The sequence below is a fragment of the Passer montanus genome, unplaced genomic scaffold (genome assembly GCF_014805655.1).
Source record: "Passer montanus isolate IOZ18808 unplaced genomic scaffold, ASM1480565v1 scaffold41, whole genome shotgun sequence".
Taxonomy (NCBI): domain Eukaryota; kingdom Metazoa; phylum Chordata; class Aves; order Passeriformes; family Passeridae; genus Passer; species Passer montanus.
In genome coordinates, this window is record NW_024368930.1 from 5,061,868 (window position 1) to 5,085,136 (window position 23,269).

General features: G+C 45.9%; 1 long non-coding RNA gene across 3 annotated transcripts in view; it reads left to right on the forward strand.

Annotated features, from left to right (window-relative positions):
• Positions 1 to 23,269, forward strand: part of LOC120507000 — a 62,386-nt gene that overhangs the window by 25,216 nt on the left and 13,901 nt on the right. The gene's annotated exons all lie outside the window — the stretch shown is intronic.

Below are 23,269 nucleotides of genomic sequence, written 5' to 3' on the forward strand. Positions count from 1 at the left end.
GGAGATGTTGCTGGCAATGATTATGCATAGCATTGAGTTAGTGAATAAAACCACTCCAGGAGCTGCTTTACAGATCACAGTATTGTTTTCCCTATAATTGTCCCACAAATGGTGGAAGTTATATGGAGAGAGCAGCATGCTCTGACAGACTGCATATTTTTGCAGTGTGCATCAAATCTCACTTTGGCCTCTGAGACTTATTTCTGATGGTTCTTGGGGATTTAACTTTAAGACCAATGTATTTTAGTATCCATATACGCTCCACTGTTCATGTCACCCGGCAGCAACTGAGGATGAGCTGTCTCCTTAATATGGATGAGACACCAATTTATCTAAGTTATCACCTCCCAATCTCTCATACATCTCTGCTGTTAACTGCTGTGTTTCTGACATCCATACCTAAACTCTCTACAACTTCTTCTCCTTCAATTGAAACCATAAGTAATTTTTTGGCTGGAAGTTCTTGATATGTATCTAATGGCTTCTTCCTCTCCCAGCTTGAGTTCAACCATGAGGTGATGGAATCAGGCTCTGGACACTGCATTTTAAAGCCACAACTCTGCACAGATCCACACAGCACACTAAATCAGGGTGTCTCTCCAGCATTTGAAAATATATGACTGAATTAACATGTCTCAGGCTCACGTTGAACAGCACTGCAGCCCTGTTGTGCACAGCCCCAACATTTGACTGCAGAGTCAGCAATACTCTCCCCCTTTCTGATGCATTCCCAAGCCAGCAAAACTGAGCCCTGCTCCTGATATTCTCTTTATAGAAGGTCCCAGTGGTATTATGTATCAAATAAAGGTCTCATTACTTAGATTCTGGTTCCTCCATGGCATTGCTCTCGTTAATCATTCTGGTTTTCGAGCCTGTGCTACAAACCATTAGAACTGCCTCACCTCCCACCCCTAAATTAGAGATTCCCTCCCCTGCCCCTCTGTGCCACAGGGGCCACCAACCCCCTGGGGACCACTGCTGCTGCTGCTGCTGGGCCACTGCTGGATGGCTCTTGGCCATGAGCTCTGGGCTTGAGTCCTACTGCAAAGGGACGGTCTTCCCTTCCTCATTTTGGGGCCTCTGGGGGTGTTCCCAATGCTAAATACCCCACACTGACAGCTTTGTGCCTTGCAGCATCTCTAGATGCAGCCTCCAACCAGGTGAAAAAGAAAACTCTTTGGTTGTGCCCCAAATCTGTTTACTGACTCCCTGACTTCCCTCCAAAATGGTTGGTAACAACTGAGGGCAGGGAATCCTCTCCTTCTCCTCTATTCCAGTTCCCATGGGGGTTTATTTCCAGGCACTTCCAAGGTCTGGCACAGAGATCACCCCAAAGAGTCACACTCTGCATTTCCCACAGACAGAAATGCAGCAGCGCCCACCTCCCTCCCCTGCTCCCACTTCCCACACCCCTGGCCTCGACACTGCTCTTTGCAGGCTGGGATCCAGGGAATTTGCTACTTTCTCCAGGTAATATCTTTTTTAGGACCACAAACGACTGGCATAAAGCACTGGAATGAGATTCTCTTTGTGCTGAGGATGAAATGCAAAAAGGCAGAAGAGCAGGGGAGAGCACGTCCTCCCTCAGCTCTATGAATTCACCAAATCTGATGGTTTATTCATTTTAATTAGCCTTGGAATTCATATATTAGTGCATATATTTATACATGTGAATTCATATAATGACACATAATTAATTTAGAATTTGGCATTTCCGAACAGGTAATTAAAATAGTTCATTGTTGATTAATCACTTGCAAAATAAATTATTAGCAATATCACTGTTAGCATTATGTTTATTACTACGATTTAGAGAAATTAAGGCAGTTCACTCACATTAAATTAAACACCAAAGCACAGCTGTAATATACCCTAGACAATATCTACTTACTCGCAGAACAAATGTGATGTGTGCATTACAGTGCATTTGCTGGGTCATACATCTTGGATGGCCTCTTCATGTCACCACCAGAAACCCAATCCTGACACACAGATGATTCCTGTCTCTTTCCCTAAATATAAAAATAGGATCTGCTGGACTTTAGCACTGGCTCTGCACTGCAGCGTGCTCCAGGCAGCTCAGACCTGCCTGGGATGGAGGGAGGCTCTGCAGCAAAAAAACCTGGACCATGGGAGTGGGGAGCTAAGGGGGGTATGAAGGGCCACTCCAATTTACAGAGTCACAGAATGGGCTGGGTTGGAAAGGACCTTAAGGATCATTCTGTTCAAACCCCCCCAAAACCATTAGCAGGAAAGAAAATCAAATTCTTCACTCCTCAGCAGGACCCTGGGTCACCATTATGAGCCAGATTATAGCCAAATTGCACAGAAATGGGATAAATCTCAGCCTGACTCAACGAGGTGCTAAAGGTTTAAACAGATCATTTCAGTAAAAGCTGAATTTCATTTTAAGCAGCTCTCTGCTGGGGTGAGAAGAGATTTTGTCCTGTGGGGAAATAGGTATCCCTTGCTTTTGACAACAGTTTTGTCTGGAGGGCACTCAGCCTGGAGTTTAAGGAAGCAATAGGGAGAAGCCAGTAGAGATGGAGAGGACACAGATCACCTCATGACATATTTTCTGGATCTCTCTCTCTGTGGTTTTATAGCTATGGGAAATAATCCATAATTAGGTGTATAAAATAGCTCTCTGATCTCTGCTTCTGGCCCAAAAGAGCACAAAATTGATAACTCAATTATCGCTGCTGGAAATACAAATAAATTAAGAGCACCTGGTAGGAGGAACTCTAAGGAAGGGACACCCCTGCAGCAGAGTGGATGCTGCTCTTCAGTTGTGAGCTCACAGGCAATTAGAGCCCTGGGGCTGGAGCAGGGCTGGGATAGTGTCCATGGACAATCCCCAAACTTTGTGCCAAATCCGTCCATCAGTGCAAGGCTGATTCCACCCTCTCAACCCAGAAACGAAGTCAGGGGGAGAGCTTTGGGAGTAGTGACACTCTTCTGGAAGAGAGGGACCCATGGAGTGACCAGTGAGCTCATCTTGGTTACAGGGTGAGGGAAAGCTGGGCTGGGTTTTAACAGCTTTCAGCATAAGAAAATAATTAGTACCGAATCCTGTCGCCAGCAAATTCCTGGGAGTTTTTGTTCTGAATTTACAAGCTGAGCAGTGCAGGATATTGAGGGTCTTCTTCACTTTTTGCCAAGTCATCTGGCATTTACAAAAACTTCTCTCTCCACTGAGGCTTGCTTTTAATGACTCTTGTGCTGAATTAACAGTCTGCACCGGTGTGACAATGAGAACAGTCACTAATGACCACTCTGTTTGTCTAAGCCCCATGCTGAGCACTGACTTCAGTCCCTGCCACAGACTCTCTTTGAGAAAAGGCTTCTGTGTCTTTTTAAGCAATTTAAAATGTGTAGGATGAGCTGGCCTGTCCATCCCTGCCCCATTGATATTCTGCTGCCTGGAAGTGTCCTTGAGTCAACAGCGAGCACCTGTAGGGAAGTGTGACCTGGAATGATGTGAGGAGCAGGAGTGGAAAAGCCTTTGAAATTACATATATCCAGTTCTGATGACCCACACAGTAACCAGTGAAATATTTAAACGATCTGCCCTTTGATGCATCCTCTGCAGAGCAGAAGGGCGAGTGCAGGTTTATGGAAAAGTCTGGTTTTATTGGGCAACACACTCTGTGACCCCATGGAGAATGTGTGACAGTGCTGACACAGGGAATATGTGCAGGTATTATTTCAAAAAGGAAAAGGACTCCAGACAACCCCCAAGCTTTGTCCCAAACCCATTCCCCTGTATCACACTGAACAGGACACTTCCACCCATGGAATTGTTTCTCAGATGAGTGAGGCATCACCTCAGACATTGTGCAGAGTTTGAATGATGCAAAACCCAGCCAGGGTCACACACACCCTGTGACAGCCCTGCTGGGGACAGGACATCACCTGGGGAAAGGTGCCAGCTCTTCTCATCCCTTCCCATCCCAAGCAGTGCTCCTGCTGCTCAGCCTGCCCACAGGCATGTGCTGCTTCTCTGCCAGAGCTAACCAGGGCAGCACAATAATATTCACTTGCTGGATGTGACAGGGTTTTATTTAGGCAGCAGTGCTGCCCTGGCACATGTCACCCTCCCTGTGCCCACTGCATGAGGCAGGTGTTAGAGCAATTCCATCTGAAAGCTTTTAGTTCCCGTAACTGATGATTTATATTTGTGCTGGAACGGCAATAATAGTAACAGTTTAATTGTTTTAATGAAAGTGGCTTGTTCTGCAATCGAATCAATTTGCTAAGTTTGGGTGATGGAATACGAGGCTGGATTTGACCACACTCTTTGTGTGCCACGAACAAAAAGGTGCAGGCCATTTCCAAAAGGTCTAACTTGGCATAGTGAAACTTTTAATAAGTAATATCTGTATAACTAACGGCAATAGGAGCAGCCCAACCTGAAGAAAACAGATTTTACAGGAATTACAGTCTCGCTGTCACATTTGTAAAAGGGACACATGCATTTTTCAGATCTTTGCACATTAATGGCTGTATTTGATTCAAAATACAGTCAGTGAACCCACAGTAAATGGAATTAAATGGTATGTGTCTGATTTGAGGGTGACAATCCAGCAATTGTTTCTTGTTTGAATTACTACCTGCGTGGCTGGGCACAGCGGTAATTGAAACTATAATGTTTCATTCCTCTTTAGGTATAATTTGTCTGAAAATTCATTCAATGCTGTTCTATTCTCCCTCCTGAAACCCCTCCCTTTACCATTACGGTGCTCTCAGGGACTGCATCTTTTCTGTGTGCCCAGATTTTGACCCGGTTTGGGCAATTCAAGCTTACAATGAACCTGGTCCTGGTGTTTCCTGGACCAGCCCCACTGCACCCTCTTGCTTTGGCCATGGGCTCATCTGCTCTTCAGGGCACAGAGCTCCATTTATGCAGCCCCAGGTCTCTGCTTTGCCTTTGGCTCAGAGCTCAGGGGAACATATCCTCACAGGGTTCTTCAAATTCTCCTTCAAAGCCAAGAATTTGCAGTGGCTTTGTGAACATTTAATTTTGTGTGACCACAAAATCAGCTGCAGAACATGAACCTGCTTGTGCTGTGAGAGCTGTAAATGGAAAGGCAGCAAGGGTTACTCTTTCTCCATCTGTGCCTTGTTTTGTTGCTTTATGTGCTTCTTTCACACAGTACAGAAGTGGCTGTGGCAGTGCTGTGCATCTGCAAGGGGTAACAAATATATTGCCTTATTCTCAACACTCCCCATTTATAAGCAATTTCTAGTCTGTTTTCGCCCAATATTGATAAACAGAAGAAAATGGAATGTATTTTATTCACCCATAAAGTCTGACATTTCCAAAGATGGAATCAAATTATCCTCCTCATCTGTCTGCAGCTCGCTGGGCTGCTCGCTAGGTACAACTTTATGCCCACAGAGTAATAACACCTGGTAATGGCACCTAATTTCAGAGCCTCCAGAATGAGCTGGTCTAGGACAAACAGGGTTATTTTGCTTACAAATAATATGTAATACAAAGACAGACTCTGTGTCCTGGGATGATAGCACTTTTTTTCTCCTGTGGGAAGAGGCTGGAACTCCCTGGGAAGCCCTTGTCAGCAATGGGCCGTGTTCCTGGCATTTCCACAAAGGCATTTGCATCTTCTTGAGTTGCTGCCACTGCCTGTGGTCCAGTTGTGATTCATGGCGATGAACCTTGAATTTTGTCACTGCTTTTGGGGTGTTTTAGAAGAAAATTCCATGTGCACATTGTCTAGGAACATGGTGATGCTATGAGGAGCTGTAAAGAGAGGCAGAGCTCTCCACTGCCCGCAGACACAGAGGGTTGGAAGGAAGAACAAAGAGGAGATCACAGGAAAGAGCATAATGAGGTTTAAAAGATAATTAAGGCTGCTGGTTCCCAAACACTACAGCACTCATAGCTGGGCTGGTGAGCCCAGGGGAAAGCCAAGGGCTGGAGTAAAGCTGGCAGCTGAGGCAGGGCTGCAAATCTGGAAGTGCTGCTGCAGGGAGGCACCTCTGAGCCCCTGGTCCCTCTCTCCAGGCACAAGATGTGCAGAGATGCTCATCCTCTGGGATGCATCCGTGGCATTGATGTGCCAACCTTCACCTCCACCAGGGGATCCTGGCACCTTGACAAAGCAGTTTAAAACTAGGCTGAGCTAAGGGGATGGGTGGAGAATAACAATGAGCAAGGACAGACTGGCATCTAAATGTGGAAGGAGCCAGGCAGCCCATGAAGAAAAATCTGGGGAAAGGAAGGAGTGGGGATGGAGTGAGACGAAGCACTCGGGGGACAAGTGCTGAGAAGGGAACATACCCCCCAAGGGCAGAGGAGGACAGTTCCTCACTGAGGAATTCCCTGAGTTTCCAGCACCAGGAGGACCCCTTGGTCCCTGTGATGATATCAAATCAGGGGAAGGAAGGCTCTCCTCCATCCTCTTCAGGACCCAAAGGCTCTTGAATCTCTCCTTCCAAAGCCAGTGGTGTCACATCCCCCAGGACAGGGAAGCACAGGGGTCTCAGTGACCTCAAATGTGCTGGGCAGGGGCAGAAATACCCACCCAGTTCCACCCACCCAATTCTGTCTAACCAGATTCCCAGCAGCAAAGCAATACAAGCTGCCTCCAGTGGAAATTCCACCCAAAATGAGACCTCCAGAGTTAGTCTGTACTTGTCTTCCACTCCTTCCACATTTTCATACACAAACCATTGCACAGACTGTTTTTGTTTAGGGTTTTACTTCTCCAACCCCTTGCCTTTCCAAGTTTACCTACTAAATACTTTAATTACCTTGCCTTAGAGTGCAGCATGAATAATTAGAGCAAGTGGCTGCATTTCTCACAATAAAGCTGTGATTTTTAAGTGCCAGAGGACATTTGTGGTGCTGGAAGGGAAAGGTAATTGACATTCCCTTAGGGAAACCTCTTCAGAAATTTGGGGTCTGGTTGCTTTGAATTTATTGTCAGTGGTACAATACAGGCAGGGAAGATGATAATCCATGCAAGCAAACAAACAACAGAGCCAAAAGCTGCCAAAGCAGAAGTTCAGCCCTGTGTCTCTGGTGGCCATGACCTGGCTGATCCTCCAGTTCTTTCTTACAAACAGTGATGTTGGAGCATTACAATTCAAAAAGAAAAAGCCAATTTTTCAAAAGCCAAAAAAGAAAGCTCTTTTAAACAGAACTGAAAGGTCTCATCAGCAAAGCCAGGACCCAGCAGGTGAAGCCCAGGAGGTGCCGAGTGCTCGGCTGTCCCTGGGGTGCTGGGATGTGTTTGTGTGGGTGATGGCTGCTCCAGGGTGTCCCAAAACACTGCAGAGATCTCCCTCAGTGGTACACAGTGATACAGAGCTGATCAACTGCAGGCTCCCCTGGGATTTCCAGAGCAATGATAGAGGGAATTCATGTGGCATTCCACACCCCGCCATGCTGAGAGGAGAGCCTGTCTGCTCCCCAGCCCGCATGCCATAGATAAATAAATATCTCTCTATAAGATATATATAGATAAATATGCACCCACTGTGCTGCAGAGGCAGTGAACGTGTGCCAGGTGCACAGCACAGCCTCCATTAACCCTTGCCTGGGTCACCCTCCTCTTGCAACAAAATGTGCATTAATGGTGTTCTCAGGAGGTGAGTTTGCACCAGCCTCGCGTCAGCTTCTGCCTAAAGGCAGCTCTGATGTCCTTGTTGGGATATTTCCAACAAGGAATGAGTTGTTCCTTGTCCCAGACCCTTGCCGCAAACTGCGCAGTGTTTGGGAGATGGGCACTGGCTGTTGCACCAGGGCTCTGCAGCCCCTGCAATCCAGCCTTCCCGGGATGTTTTGCTCCCAGCTGGGTTGAAGCAAAAGCTCAGCTCATTCATCCATATTTACAGAAGGACTTGCAGTGTCCTGAAACCAAATTGTTGCAAAGATAACAATAAAAAATATAATTAAAAACCAAATTACAGCAGAGAAGCTGACCATAGCACAGGCAAACAATGCTGTGGTGTTGGATGCTCCACTCCTGCAGCACCAGGGGCTGGGGAAGGGATTTGCTGCTACAGGGGTGCAGTGACCTTGGGACAGCCTGGGCAGGGAGCAGTGCTTGGGGCTGGCTCCCCAAAGGGTTTGGGGGGATTTCGTAGTCACTCCCCTTCATCTGCTCCATTCCTCAGGGCAGGGAACTGCTTTATCCCTGCGCTGCTCCCTGTCCCAGGCTGCACAAGCCTTTGACATTGTCACGTCTTCACCGGTCACCATCCGAGGGACCACACGCCTCATTTCCTCCCAGCAGCTCTCTTTTCCCATTTGGTGATTTTGTAAAACCACCAAACCTTCCCTCATTGTACCTTTGTTTCCAAATTGTGTGCCTTGTGGTCTCGCTGCTGCCGAGAGCACAGCAGCTATGGTGCATTTAAATAGCTGATTTTTTCAGGATCTGATTCAGGTCTTGCCTCCAGTGATATCAGTTTGGCTGCTGCAATGGGAACACTGTGTTAAATGTGTTGAAGTGAAGGAGAAAAACACTTGGGAGCATCAGGTGCAGTGCAGGAGCGGCTGGCAGGCAGCACCTTGGCTCCCCTCCACCCTGCTCTGCCTAAATTTGGTGCATGCCCTGAGCATGGAGCAATGTCTGCCCTCCTGGGCTCATCCCAGGGGTGTCACCGACACCTCCAGCTCAAATGCCAAGGTGCTGCCGTGACATCGTGCCCATGTCCCCAGATATTTTTCCGTGCTCCAGAGGCACACATGCACTTGTGACCTCCTGCACACTGTCCCCCCAGCCTCAGGACACGGAGCACTGAGAGGTTTGGGTGCTGCTAAATGTCTCTGAGCAGGGGAGAGCAGACAGGGCGGTGATCTATGCCAAGGAATGGGTTCTGTCCTGATGTCTCCCCCGACCTGAGCAGGGTTTACCTGCAGGAGACCCAGAGGAGAGGGGGAGCCCAGCACTTGGGGTGCAGCTGGGCCCCAGGACCCTGCACACCTGAACACTCCTTGGGACATCGTGCACCTCCATTCCACATCCAACACCAGAGCTCCAGGTGTGCTTTGCAAATTCAATGGAATTATGGTTTAAAAAGTAAATTAAGATTTAAATTGAATATGAAATTGAAAAGAAATAATCTAAAAAGAGCCTGAGAAGCACTTAAATTCTTGTTATCTGCAAGCACTTTTGCCATGGAGAAGTGTCTGTGTGGAGCCAGGCACAGGGCAGGATGGCTCTGGCAACGTTCAGCTCCAGCTGCAGAGATTGCCTGGGGACCCTCAGCACCTGCAGCCACCAAGAGCTGCTGCTGCTCAGGAAGGGGCTGGTGCAGCAGTGCAGCCCTTGCTGGAATCATGCACTGGAGCTGGGCTGGGAAGCAGCACAGCATCCCAGGGACAGGGAAGGGGCAGAGCTGTGGCACTCCGGGGCACCGCTGCCCATGGGGACACCACAGCTGTCACCAGAGGCCACATGGGGCCCACAGTGGCTGTGCTGGCAGGGCTCGGGCCACCACATGCTCACACATAATTCCTGACCTCAAGTTGAAAATATAATTCTTTCTGCCACATCTGACATTTAGCTGTACAGCGATCCTTGCCAGGAAATTGCCATCGTTTCAGTTCTGCTCCCAGCTACCCTTCTGATTTATATTTTTGTTTTTATCCAATTTTTCTGACTTGTTTTGGTAGGGTGGACAAAATGTTCTCACTCAAGACAGATGACAGTTTGCCGATAAGAGGAGCAACTTATCACCAACAGCTCCGATTCTTTCTCAAATGCTTAGTCTGTTGGAACAGCTTTAAAGTCTAATGTGATATCACAGGTTAGCCCCAAATCTGCTTCCCCTCCTGTATTTCATACTTTATGGCTCTAAGCATCACTCCTTTTAAAACAAAACACTTCAATCTTTTTCAGATCATCATGGCTTTCCTTCCCCTCCCCACTTTTTCCCCCCCTCTTCTTAATTTAACTATTTAAAAAATTCTTTGGGTATGGCAAATAAAATAAACACCAGAGATGAGTGACCTCTTGGAAGCTTGGTGTCCTTGAGTCTAACTTTAGAAATCATTTGTCACAGGCACAGAAATGTGCACTGCAATCAGAATTAGCTGCCAGAATTTTTTTTCAAACAATGATATTGTAATTTGAGTGACATTCTTGATAATAGTTCAGGTTCTCCAGACTTCTCCCCATGCCCTAGCAAACCATGCACTAAAAAATAATACTTCTGTCTTATTCTGATTTTTTTTGTTGCTGTTTTTATTTATCATAGGGAAAATAAATGAGAGGGAGAAGAGAGACAAGGAAATTGAACAGCTTTGAGCTCTGGATATAAGCCCAGTAGGCTAACAGGGTATTATACAGTTGGTTTTAGTTCAGCAAAAACCAGGAGATTCTATGAGAACTAGGTGAATAATTTGCAATTAGTAATTTGGGACATAAAAATCCAGGTTATTTTGAAACATGCAGCTTTACAGGGTAAAATGCTCTCCTCTGCTCGTGGTTGCTAGCAAAGCACAGCATGCTCTGATCAGGGTTTTCACTGCCTGGAATTGTAGATTTTGTAGCAAAATTACTTTTGATCTGCAAATGTGTAATTCCTGTGTGAATGTTTATCACTCTTGCTTGGGCTGCACTGGTGCCTTGCACAGGACAAGGGATGCACTGGAGTTTGTGAAGGGATCAGCTCCTGTGATCCAGGAGCAGCTCCATTGGATTGCCCTGCATGAAATAGTTTCAATTTTTATACATCAGCACAACCCAAAGTCACTGAAGCCACCCCGTGAGTCTGCAAGTACCAACCTGGAGATCCCTGCTGGGTGCTCAGGACAACACCAGGGGACAGGGGACATCACCCTCCTTGGCTTCAGGGCCAGTCACTGCACACAGAAATGTCCTGGAATCCTTTTTGGGAGCTCCTGCTCCCATCCAGAGTGATTGTGTGGTGGGTTTGTATCACCCCAGGGTACACGGGGTGGGAAAAGCAATTCCTGATCCCTGGATTTGGATTATGGATGAGAACTCTACAGGGAACTCACTTGAATTGATACATCTTTTGTGAAAAAGCCTCTGGATTTGTAGCATTATCTGAGAGCAGGAGAAAGACTCAATGTGCTGAAATTAGGGTTGCTGGAGCTGCTGCACGCTGGTTGTTCAGGGTCAGGTCTCTTGGAGGATTTTAAAATTTTAAAAGGTCTTTTTGGGGGCTCAAAACACAGCTGCCTGCCTAATCACACCCCTCCAGACCCCCCTCACGTGGGTCTGGCAGGAAGGTGTCCCAGGAAATTGAAGCTGCCTGTCCCCACTGAGGGCACAGTGCCAGGGGAGGGCTCATTCCTCAGACGTGCCACAGCATTGCTCCACTCCCCAGAGTGGCTGCACCTGAGCAGCATTAACCTCTCCCAAAGGGGATTCCCCAGCTGTGCCCTGGACCATGTGGAGCAGGGGGCTGAGCATCCCAGAAAGCACAGAATCCATGGATCCTGCCACAGCAGCCCTGCATAACACCAGCAAAACTCTCCCAAGGTCAACCTCCCCCACCATGCAGCACAGTGGAGCCTCCTGGGACCCCTAAGACTAAGAAAGTTTGAAATTCAGCCCTAAAAATGTGTACAGCCAACAAGGTGTCTCCTTGACACCTGGTTGTTACCTGGAAATAGGACATGAGGGGTCTTGTAAGGGCTTCATTTTCCCTGTGCTTGAACCCCCTCAGTGCTGGCAGCTCCTCCTGTCACCTTCTGAATGTGCAGAAGGAATTGCAGGAGACACTTCCACATCTCTGTGTGATGGAGTTATCCTCCTTCCACTAAATAAATGCTCACGTGTGCACTTCTAGCCTGTATCTGAACAGGAGGCACTGTGTGCCCGACTCTTTCAATTTTTCATCCTCCTGGAGGAAAAATATGAGAGGAAAAGCCTAAAAATTAAAAAAAGACAGAGTGAACAGCTATACCTAACACCTTTTTCAGCACAATCCACCCAATTATTTTCCTTTCTCCGGCTATTTTAGTTTTAAAGCTTCCTCCAAATGTAGGTCCCAGGTCAGCAGGCCATTAAGGCACCCCTGAAGTACTTTGACTTTAAAAGATACCTCATGGAAAGGACACTAATCATCTCTTGCATCTCTAACTAAAGATACAGCATTTTATCTGGGATCCTGAGTGTGCCTATAAATACCAGACACGGAAATGCTGGATCCATTACAGAAACTGGTAACCTAAATCAGGGAGCAGGCTGGGGTTAACTTTTGTCCTGGGAGGGAGCTGGACCAAAATCTGTGCAGGGTGGGATGTCCAGGTGATGTTACAGTGCAAACAGCACCAAAAGGTGTTCCCAAAAAGATGTCCAGAATAACCCCATCTTCTCCAGGTTGCCTCACAGCCCATGGGCATCTCAGGTGAGAGGTACCTGCACCAGCGAGAGGTGATGGCTGATCCAGGGGTGTGAGGCTAGAGGACACATCTGGAGGAGACCCTTCAGAAAATAAGAGGACCAGAGCCTCTTTCTCATCCCTGCTGCTGCTGGATGAGTGAAGAGTGAAGAGAAAGCAAGTGATCTCTTTGCCATTGCACTGGACCTAGATCACAGGTGTGCAGCTAAATTCAAAACTTCATGGCATTTCCAACCTTTTAGTTTTGGCTAGCATATTCCTTGCTTTTTATTATCCCAAAACCAAATTTTTTTTCAAGGCGCTGCTCCCCCACAGAAAGAAAACCTCTATGAGAGCCCCAAATCAGCATTTTGTGAAGTAGAGTGGGCTGTGGGTTGGGCTGAAGAGACGTCCCTTCTTCCCCAAGCACAGCTGGGGTCCCTCTGCACCCCAGGAGAGATGCTCACCTGCAAAAGCTGTTCCCAGGAATGTGCTGGCAGGGACAATGCCAGCCCATACAGCAGGAACACTGCTGCATGTGTTATTAGAGTCATTTGTTGTGGTTAGTGAGCAAAACCACCCAAGCTCATTTCTGTTCCATTAGAGGAAGGAAAAAAAAAAAGGAATAGATAAACTCATTTCAAGGTAATTTGCTGGGGATTTTGTGTATGATCAAGAGGGTTGTAAAAAGTGGGAATATTTGCAAAAGTTTGATACGGCTTTTGAGAGAAAAGTAGCACAAACTTATCAAACATGGATAAAGTGAGACCAAAGTGGGTGCTTTTAATGCATTCTGCCTCTCTACAGATCACAAATTGCCCCACTCTGCTTTTCTGGAGAACTTGATAAATTTTTGGTGAAACCTCAGAGGAATGTCACTGCACTGGCTGGAAGCTCCTTGGGCAAGAATTTGATCCTGAGGTTTGACACCAGCAGGGCGTGATCCTCCTCTGTGATCAGCCACCACATGGAACTGATTCTTTTCTCTGCTCCCCACACCTCTGGGGAAGTGAGAGAAGATCCACGGTGGGCAAGGGTCCCTTCCCATGGGACACAGAGCACAAAGAGTCCCTCCAAACATGGACATAAAATTCCAAACCACCACCAAAAGACAGCCCATAAAGCACTGGCTGCTCTCAGAGGCAGACTGGAGATTTCTCCTGCTAATTATAAAAATGGCAGACAAAACCCTGCACGATATGATTTCTTACATTAAACAAATTTTACGGTGGAGAAGACTTTTAGTGGCACTATTTGCAGACCTGGCCTTTCGCCAGCTCGCTGTCATTAATTCTGCTGATCTTAAGTATCAGCTGCACTTATTCCAAGGGGCTATAAATAAACCCCTGAAACCTATTAAAGGAGCCAGCTTCCTCAGGCTGTTTGTCGAGCCTGGACAGACTGACATGGGCCGTGTTCAGGCAGCTCTGGCCAGTGCTGAGCATGTCTGGGTTCAGGTCTTTCACATGCTCACAGATTTATCTTTCACGTTGCTGGGAACAAGGAACTTTTTTATTAAAAAAAAAAAAGGCTCACTCTAGGCAGGCAACAAATAGTGCTGTTTCTGTTAGGGCTGGGAAAATCCTTGACCACGTGCCTGAAGCATGGAACTGTTTGACCTTCACTAGCTGGAAGGGTTAAAAGTGAACAGGAGATTGGGAAAGGAGAAAAATCGGAGCTGCTATTTTATAAGACAAGGAAGTGTTTTAATGTAAGATACGGAGAATTCACCACTCCTAGAATATTTATCAGTCACACTTGCACTCAGGGTTGCCACCATTCTGGCTCCCCTCTGGGATTTGCCAGGTAAAAATCCAGGCTATGGGTGCCCCCCACCACCCTGAGGAGCCCATGGGCTGCAGGCAGGATGTTCCAGGATGCAGCAGCCATGCTCTGCCTCTCTGGTGCAGCTTCTGTGAAAAATGGGTGGCAGTACTAATGTGTGCTTAATGACCCATGGTGCAGAAATGACTGCGATGCAGGAATTAAATTTACAATCAACTTCCTTTTTTTCTTTTTTTTTTTTTTTTTCTTTTTTTTTTCCCCCTTGAAACCTTGAAACCAAAGTTCCTAATCAGAAAAGTCCATGTAAGTGCCTCTCTGCTCCCAGGCAGGGCAGGTGACTGCAGGCAGCCGCAGGATTAGAGCTGGGTTCTGTCACCGTGCCAGGCGTGACACGGGGCTGCATCAGTGGCAGGGTAAATTGATGACACAATCTCAGGAGAGCTCACTAGTTGATGCCAGGCTTATTTTTGTAAGTGCAAACTAATGAAATTTAGAGTTTTAATAAAAAAAATTTAAAAAAAAAAAAAAGGAAAGAAAAAAAGTGGAAGCTACAATTTATAAATGGAATTCATAATGGACCAGAGTGCCAATTGCATTAAGGAAACAAGCAGCTCAGGCTTTTACCCAGAAGAGCTTCCAGGGTTTTTTTTTGCAGTCCCAGTTTGTCCCAGTGAAGCTCCTGGCTCCACCTTTCCTGGGCTCAAACAGGGGGAAACCACTATGAGGGGTATGGGATGATATTTGTCCTGGAGCAGGCACCGACCTCTACTACAGATCATTTCTCCCTTTCCCATTCCCACATCCCTCAGCCAGGGACCTTGCTCTTCATGTTCTGAATTTTAAAAGGTAACAACAAAATTGTTTAAAAGGCAGTGAAAGGGGTGGAAATGTAGTGAAAGGGATGGAAATGTAACCATAAACCCACAGCAGAAGCATCCCAGAAAATGGAGGTGAGTATCCAGGAGGAGATAAAAAGACATGTCCCAAAAGGAAGGATGTGCAGTTCAGAGCAAGCAGGAGGCTTTTTGTAGCTTTTTGTATTTTACAGACTTTGTGCTCTCTTCTCCTGTGCTTCATCACCTCTCTACTCACAGACTTGGCCCTAAATACTTTGATGGATTAAAGAAGATGGAGGGGGCTATTTTCAAGAGTGGGAATAGGCACATCCTCAGGCACGGAGCCTGGCTATGGCCAAATCTAGACAGCTGCCATGCTTTGGTTTTCTCCAACATGAACAATTCTGATCCTATGAGTGAGTCTAAAGCTCTATGACTCTGGGTTTCTGTGTTATGGGGTCAACATAGCTTGTCCTGAGCTGGATTCAAGCCAACACATCCTTGGAGCACACACCAAAGGCAGAAGATGAGGAGGTGAGAGGAAACCTTCAGATCTCCAGCCACATGTACAGTGCCCCAAGCAAAATTCTTCCTCTATCCTGGCTTGACATCAACAAAAGCTCTGTAAATTCTCTGAGGACCAAAAGGCAAGTGAGATTCTCCCCCAAATGTGATGTTTCCTTGGAAGCCAAGTAAAAGCACTCCTGTGGGCCTGGGGAGAGGTGGCAGCAGCTTGAGCTGAAAATGGGAAGTGGCTGCCAGAAGCAATCGTGGGGTTGGAGCCTTTCAGCAGCAGACTCATGATGGGCTGTTCCTTGAGTCACCCTGCATCCACGGCCATGGTGACCCTGGAACCTTGACCCTGGAGTCTGTGCTGTGACTGGCAGTGGCTGGGCTGAGGTTCTGCCTTCCACTGAGCCAGCTGTTTGGGCTGGTGACTTTTCTGGAGGGAGGGAACTTGTAGTGGATGAGCAGGAAGAGGCACTGGAGAGTGTGAAGAAGCACAGAAATGTTTCAGCATCCATTCTTACCCCTTGCCCAAGTAGGAAATGAAGCAGTGGAGAAAAGAGCTAATGAACACACCATCGGAAGTGAGAAGAACATTAATTGGCTGTACAGCAGAGCCTGAGCAATATGAAAAACTGGGAACGACTAATTTATGGGTACAGATTCTTTCTGGAGAGTATGACTTAAACTTGGGGAGAAAATCCATGTGCCTGGAATATTAAAATCAATAGTTTTAACCTATTTAGAAAGAATTGAGTGGGCAAAGAAGGCACAGGAGGGTTAATCAATATCAGAATTGACATTGCTGCATTCCAAGCACCACAAGAAACTGAAGAGAAAGCGACCTCAAGTACAAATAAAAACCAAAAGAAGGCATTTCTCCAGACCACCAAATCTCATTAGAAAACAGGGATTTACTCACTTCTTAGTCACACATCTGTAATATTTAAGAAAATTTCCCTGTGCTGTCCTGGGGAACTTCAACTCAAATGACATGAGCTGGAGAGGTCACAGTGCTGGTTTGGGATTTTATGAATGTCCTAGAAGAGATTTTCCTAACCAAAACCAGGAGGATCCTTGACAGGATCATCCTGACAGCTGCAGGACTGCTTACAGACCCAAAAACTGGCTACAGCCAGCACAGAGGTGACCCCATTTCGATCATATGTGCTGGGCACAGACAGGAAAGCCTGAGCTGACAGTGGGTCCCTGTGCTTTCAGTGTTGTGAGCCAGGTCACCTGGAGGATTTTAAACAGAAAATGTGAGTGATATTTGGCAACTCCTTGTTTAAAGAAGCTCTGGCTTCTAGGAAATCTAGTAAAACTTCAGAGTTGGGAAAGGGAAGGTTATTCTGGCTGAAAAATGAAGCTCAAAGGACAGTGAAAGTAGGTAAGCTCCCAGAAAGAAGGAAGCAAAAGTAAATAATAATGAACATAAATCAGCCCCAAGCAGAAGGCTGTCAGGTGAAACCTGTGGCTAGAGAGCTGAGGGCAACAGGGATGTGCTCTTTAGATATAAGAGACTCAAAGTAGTTGTCTAGACAGAATAGCAGACATTAAAAAAAGAATACATAAGAGGCAGACACTAAATATTTAATTTCTCTATTTTGGGGGGGAAAAAAGCTGAGTGAAATAGCCATGTAATATGATGATGTGGAATATCTTCTGCTCCAACTCAGGATGTTAAACAGCTGCTACTACAGCTAGAGGATTTTTTTATTTGATCAGCACTCCCAATATTCAGTGCCTGAGAGTTTTAAAATCTGTCCCAGGAGCGCCCCAGGCTGGCACAGAGTTTTCCAGAAGACTGAAGTAGTGTTGACTTTGAGCCAACGAATAAATGTCGATGAGGAGGATGACTTGCGTAATTATAAATCTGATTGTTTGATGTTGATTTTGTGGGGAAAAAAAATAATGGAAGAGCTGATAAGGGACTTGATTAATAACAATTTAAGGAGAATAACTAATTACAATCAACATGAGTTAATGGAAAATAGATCTTATTAAATGAAATTGATATAATTTTTCAAGAATGTGATTATAGATTTGATTGATTTAGTACATTTCATCAACACTGTTACGTTTGACTTCAGCGAGGCATTTAACTTAATGTTGTCTCATTTATTAGGAAGCTAAAACAATGTAAAATCAACACAGCCCGTGCTAAACGGATGAGGACCCTGGTGATAGGTTTAGACATATCTGAGGAGCATCCCAAGCAGCCACCTTTCTGCTCATCACTTTTAGCAAACGGTAGAAAATCAAAACTCATTACGGTCAAAGTTTGCTGATGAGATTTGGAGTCGGACCACGGCTGGAATGTGGATGGGTCCCTGCCTCAGACCTGCACTGCTCCTGCACCAGAGCGAGTGAATTCCAGCTGGTTTAACACAAAGCCACACTTCCAGGAGCCAGGATTTCACTGCAGGGAGGAGACATCCTCCTACACGGCGCTGGAAACTTGATAAAACAGTGGAGTGAAATATCTCTGGTGCAACACCTAATGGGACACTGCAGCTATTTCTGGTGCCTGTGACTCCAGAAGGATGGTGATGAATGGGAGAGGGCACACGGGAATGACTGAAGCGTCACAAAACATGCCTTATAGTGACAGACTCAAGGACCCCAATGTGCTTAGCTTAACAAAGGGAAGGTTAAGAGATGGCTTAATGACAATCCAGATGTATTCAGACAAGGTACAGGGATGTAGAAAAGGAGAGCCTTTCAATCTAACAGACAGAGCGATAAAAAGAGCTGGTGACTGGAAGCTGACGCTGTTAAATTCCATCTGGGAAGGGTGTACTTTATGTTTGGGAGAAATAACACCAGAACAACTTCCCAACAGATGGTTTCATCATCACTGGCCATTTCAAACTCATGCTGGTTTTTTTTTCCCTTTCTTTTTTTTTTAAGCCATATCCTGGATCCACCAAAAATCACTGTGAATCAACACACAGGCACACACAATATATGAATGGGATGGGCCTTTTTAGGGGTTTAATCTTCCTATTAATGAGTATTTTAGCCATCATCAAGCACTGAAACACTGAGTGGAACCATTCCCTTTTCCCAGAGTTATTGACCTGGCCTTGGTGGGCACTCACACAGACACCTCAGTGCTATTGATGCTTCATCTTTGCCAGTGCAGAAGCTGGAAAAGTCCTCTAAAACCACATAAAACAAGCCCAGTCTACATCCCCCTGCTATAAAAAAACCCAAAATGCAGTGCCAGAGAGAGCAGCCCAAAGATCAAAGTACATGAAGAACGTGCATTCCAGTGGTTCAGTAAAATCCTGCTGATCCTCATCTGCTGCCATAACTTGATGGACTTTAAAGGGAATGACACATCCCTGCTCCTTAAGAGTTGCTAAAATTGTGAGTGGAAAAGGTGTAGTTTCATAACAGACTCATCTACACCCAGGAAAACACAGAATGAGAGAGTGCTGCAATCTTGGGGACTTTCTGCAGGAGCTCCATCACATCTCTGCTTGCTGGTTTGGAAGCTGCTGAAATTTCCCCTTCCATGGAAATTATTCAGCAGTGATCCCAGCTACAGACCCCTCAATCAGGAAACTCCAGAACCCACACATGGACTTCTCCTGGGACTGGTCTGAAAGACCCAGCTGCACATCCAGATGTGCTTGGGGACCAAACAGGTATAAACGTATATACATATATAATTTTTTTTCTTTGAATACTAGGCCATTATTTTGGTGTTTTAAATTCAGAAAACAGTGCCACAAAAAATGTTTCCTTCCAAAGAAATACTGTGATTGGTAGAAGTGATTAGATAAGAGCTGATATCCAAAAGCTGGACAACTAAAGTTGTTTCATAATTGATTTCTATATACAGGACTTTATCTTCTGGTGAGGTCTTTACCTTTAAAAGCAGGTCTGTACCTTATAGAAAGGATAGAAAAGAGAGGTCATTTGCTATCTTATCTTGTAATGAGATCAGCAAAGAAAGACTTTTAAGGCCCTCCACAGCTTATTCATGATATCAGTGTGGTTCTTCAATTACAGAATGAAACCAGGTGTAAATTGGGATGCTGGGACCTTGTCTCTTCCCTTCTGCCCACACCAAGGAGCATCTGGGACCATATCTGTGGGTCCTGAGCTGTGCTGGATTTACCTGTGGTGTGATCCAAGCCACTGCTGCTGTCCCCACCACCTGCCACCTCTCTGCTGCTGTCCCCACAGCTGATAATCCAGATTATCAGTGAGTGGGGAGGAGGCAGCACTGCAGGACATTGCCCACCACAGTCACTAACCCCTCTCCCCACACACACCCCTTTGTGTCTCCTGCTCAGGGCAGAGGCCACCACCCAGAAACTTCTTCAGTAGTTTCAATTCAGTCTGCCAGAGCCCTTTGCTTCTAATGCCATTTAATCCAGTTCCTTGTTAGCCAGCCAATAAGACTTTCACTGATATCAGGTTTTGGCCCAAGAACAGTGCAGATCCTTTTGAACTGAAGCACAACACTTATATTTTGTCAGAAAAAAAGCCTGAACCAGCAGAAACTCTTTTAAAGCCAGGGCAGCATCATTACCATAGAGGCAAACACTAATTTAATGCGGTTCACAGTAACAACACACCATTTATTTAAATACTTCACCCTTTAATTTATTCAGCATTTTATATTGAAGAGTATTTTCATTAGGATTCCTCTGCAAAACCGAAGAAGGCATTAAATCATTTAATATACTGACAACTCGCTTAATTTATTTAAGCACAGGAGTCTAATTCAAAAAAGCCAGACCTTATACAGAGGCCTGTCTTTACAGCCCTGGCATACAAGAGCCTATTAATTTCAGGGTAGTGCATTACATGAATTTATTTTGAGATCCCAGTACATGTTCTCCTCTGGTCAGCAGCCCGCTGTGGGGCTGCACCTGCCAGAGCTGCCTGTAGGAATTCCTCCCAGTGCACACCAGTCCTGCTCCATGCCTTTTGCTTCTGCTGCTGCTGGGGAGCACCCAGCCCTCTGCATTTGTCACCTGCCTGGGTTTGGTCCTGGATGTGCCACAGAGTGACCAGCATGGCTGGAGCAGCAGAGGTCAGCAGGGAAATGGGCAAATCAGCAAGCACTGGGGTCATCAGTGATGTCTTCTGTTTAACTCTCATTAAATGGCACTCAGAGCACTTGGTAAAGTCTGGGGGATCCACTGCAACGTACCCCTGACTCAGCTGATATTGAATTAAGCAGAGACACTCAGTTCTGTGGTGAGACCTCTCCAGCCCTGCCCTGAAGGTGCTGAGCAGCCTCAGGACCGTCCACAGTTCTCACATCAAAGCTCTCACACCCTGCCTGAAGCAAATCCTCCACTTGATATTCTGGGTGCTCAGCTTCTTGGGCAATCCAGCCCTTGTGCCTTATTACTGATGTCCCCAGATGTGCCAAAACAAATGGCAGAGAAGAAAATTGTCACCTATGACAAAGCTCTGGGTGATATTGGGGTCCCCAGTGGCTCCTGGTTTGGCTGCTTTCCGAGACTGGTGCTGAAGCAGAACCTGGGAAACAATAGCACATTTTCAATAGGATGCACAGGGCGACATTAATAAACATTAGGGGGTTTGATATGATCAGGCAAAAGCAGCACAACGAAATGAGGTACCAAAAGCAGGCTGGAGAGGAGGGGAAGGCACCTGAACAGGATGTTTAATGACTCACCCAGCTGCAAAATGCAGCAGAGGGCAAGGCTGGGAAAGAAAACCTTTTAATGAATTCAACATGTGTGCACCCTTTGAAGGCTTAGCTCCCCAATCCCCAGTGGTGTTTGACCCACCTGAAGATATGGATCATACAGAAAATAATATCCAGTAAGTAATAATAATAATAGTAATAATAGGAAGAGCAGGACCTTCATCTCCAATTCATATTTATAATCCAGCAAATATCTCACCTAAAGCCACAAGATTTATGGGTTTGCATCTATAACTAATATACTTCCTTAAGCAGGAAAGGGTATGTTTTCCTACAAATAAATCTGGTGCTCTAGACCTGGATTTTGAAGACTAATATTTAAATCCCCAGCAAGACACAGTTATTGATTGTATAGATGTATACAACAAAGACACACCATGCACATTTATAGAGATAACATTGTACAGCTATTTTAAAAATAAATCAAGTTTCTCTTTTAAATGCAATAGATGAAGTTTAATCAGGTAAAAAAAGGAGGAAGATGGGGAGGTCAGCTTGGTGTCTGCTCCAAACAGTCCCTATTTCCCAGAGATTTCATTTGCATCAGGCCCTTGCTAAAAGCAGGGCTGGTCCTGGGCGCCGAGACACATAAAGGGCTTTGAGACAAAGGTAATCGATTTGGTTTTACTGTTATGAGGAAAATAAACAGTTAGGCTGATATAACAGTAAAAGGGTCAAACAGGGTCAGGGCTAATGAAGTGACTTACAGCAGGTTGGAAGTAAAACACCCTTCCTTTTCTCCATCGTTCCCTCCAGGAGTGATCCCTGTGAACAGCCAAAATCACACCCGTGGGTGACAGCAAAGCACCAGCTAAGGGTAATTGGGGCTGGGCACTGGACTTGCTTTGGCTGAAGGTTTCCATGGCCAGCAGCACCTGCTGAGCTGTGGAAAACCCCAACCAAGGCAAGCCCTGCCCTTCAGCTCCACATCATGGACCACAGCCACTGCTCATAGTCAGGGAGGCTCAAAGGTGTCCAAAATCATCCCTCCAGAGCTGAACTGGTCACTGGTGGTTGGAGGGTCCCTTTTGCCTCAGGGGTTTCTTTTACCTTTTGTGAGTTGTAATGAGCAAAGCGGGAATATGCTGGGTAAGGAACCAAATCTAGGAAAATACAGCTTCTCTGGAGCAAGCATGGATATATCTGAAAAAATATTGAGAATTACTGGAAATTTAAACATAGGCACTCAACCAAGGTCAAGGGTGGAAACATCACCTCACTTAGTGGTGAATTTAGCAACAGAGGTAAAACACTGCTTCTGTTCTGTGTCTAAAGAGTAAAGACATGAACAGAGCCCAGACACTTGTATTTATACTGTCCTAAGGCATATAACACCCTCATTTAATGGAGATTTTAGTTAGTCATGTTTAAATACTGTTAATTAAAAATTTTAAAAACCCTTTATGCACTCAGTCATTTCAGGAACTCATCAGTGACTGCATGTGAGATCCTCATTCAAACCTCATGGGGAAACACCTTCTTGTCCCCAGATTATGGGCTCCCAGAAGGGAGACCATGCCCAGGAGAAGGAGAAGGAAGGAACTGGTAATAGCACTTGTGTGGTGCCACAAAGGGGTGGTGAATCCCCAGGAAGGCTGGCTGCACCTTGCTTTGGGGAGTCAGCTCCATCACCCATAGATTGAAGATGGTCCTTCCACAAATGTTACTTCCAAGTGTCACAAAGCCTCTGTGGAAGGAGGGAGAACAAAAAGCAAAATAAACCTTCTGGTGAGCACTGTGCTGCTCCAAAACCTAGTGACCGTGGAGAAGCTTTCCTACAGACATGCTGCCCAATGCACACCCTCATGATTTTTATCTCCAGGAAGAACAGGGGCTGTGGGTGCCCAGACACTGCTCTTCTCTGCAGCTCTGAAAGGGGAAGGAATTCATGGTTGTTGCTCTGCAAGGCCAAGTACCAGTAGCACAGGGGCTTGGGAAGCTGCAGCCAGTGTGGGGTACTCAGCCAAGGCAGAGCTTTTTTGAAACTTGGTTTTCATGATTTAGCATTCCTGCTGTAAATAATTGATACTAATGTAAGTGAGATAAGAGACAGACTGTCTGTGGGCTGGGAGGAAGTGGATCCTGGTGACATCCACCTGGAAATGTG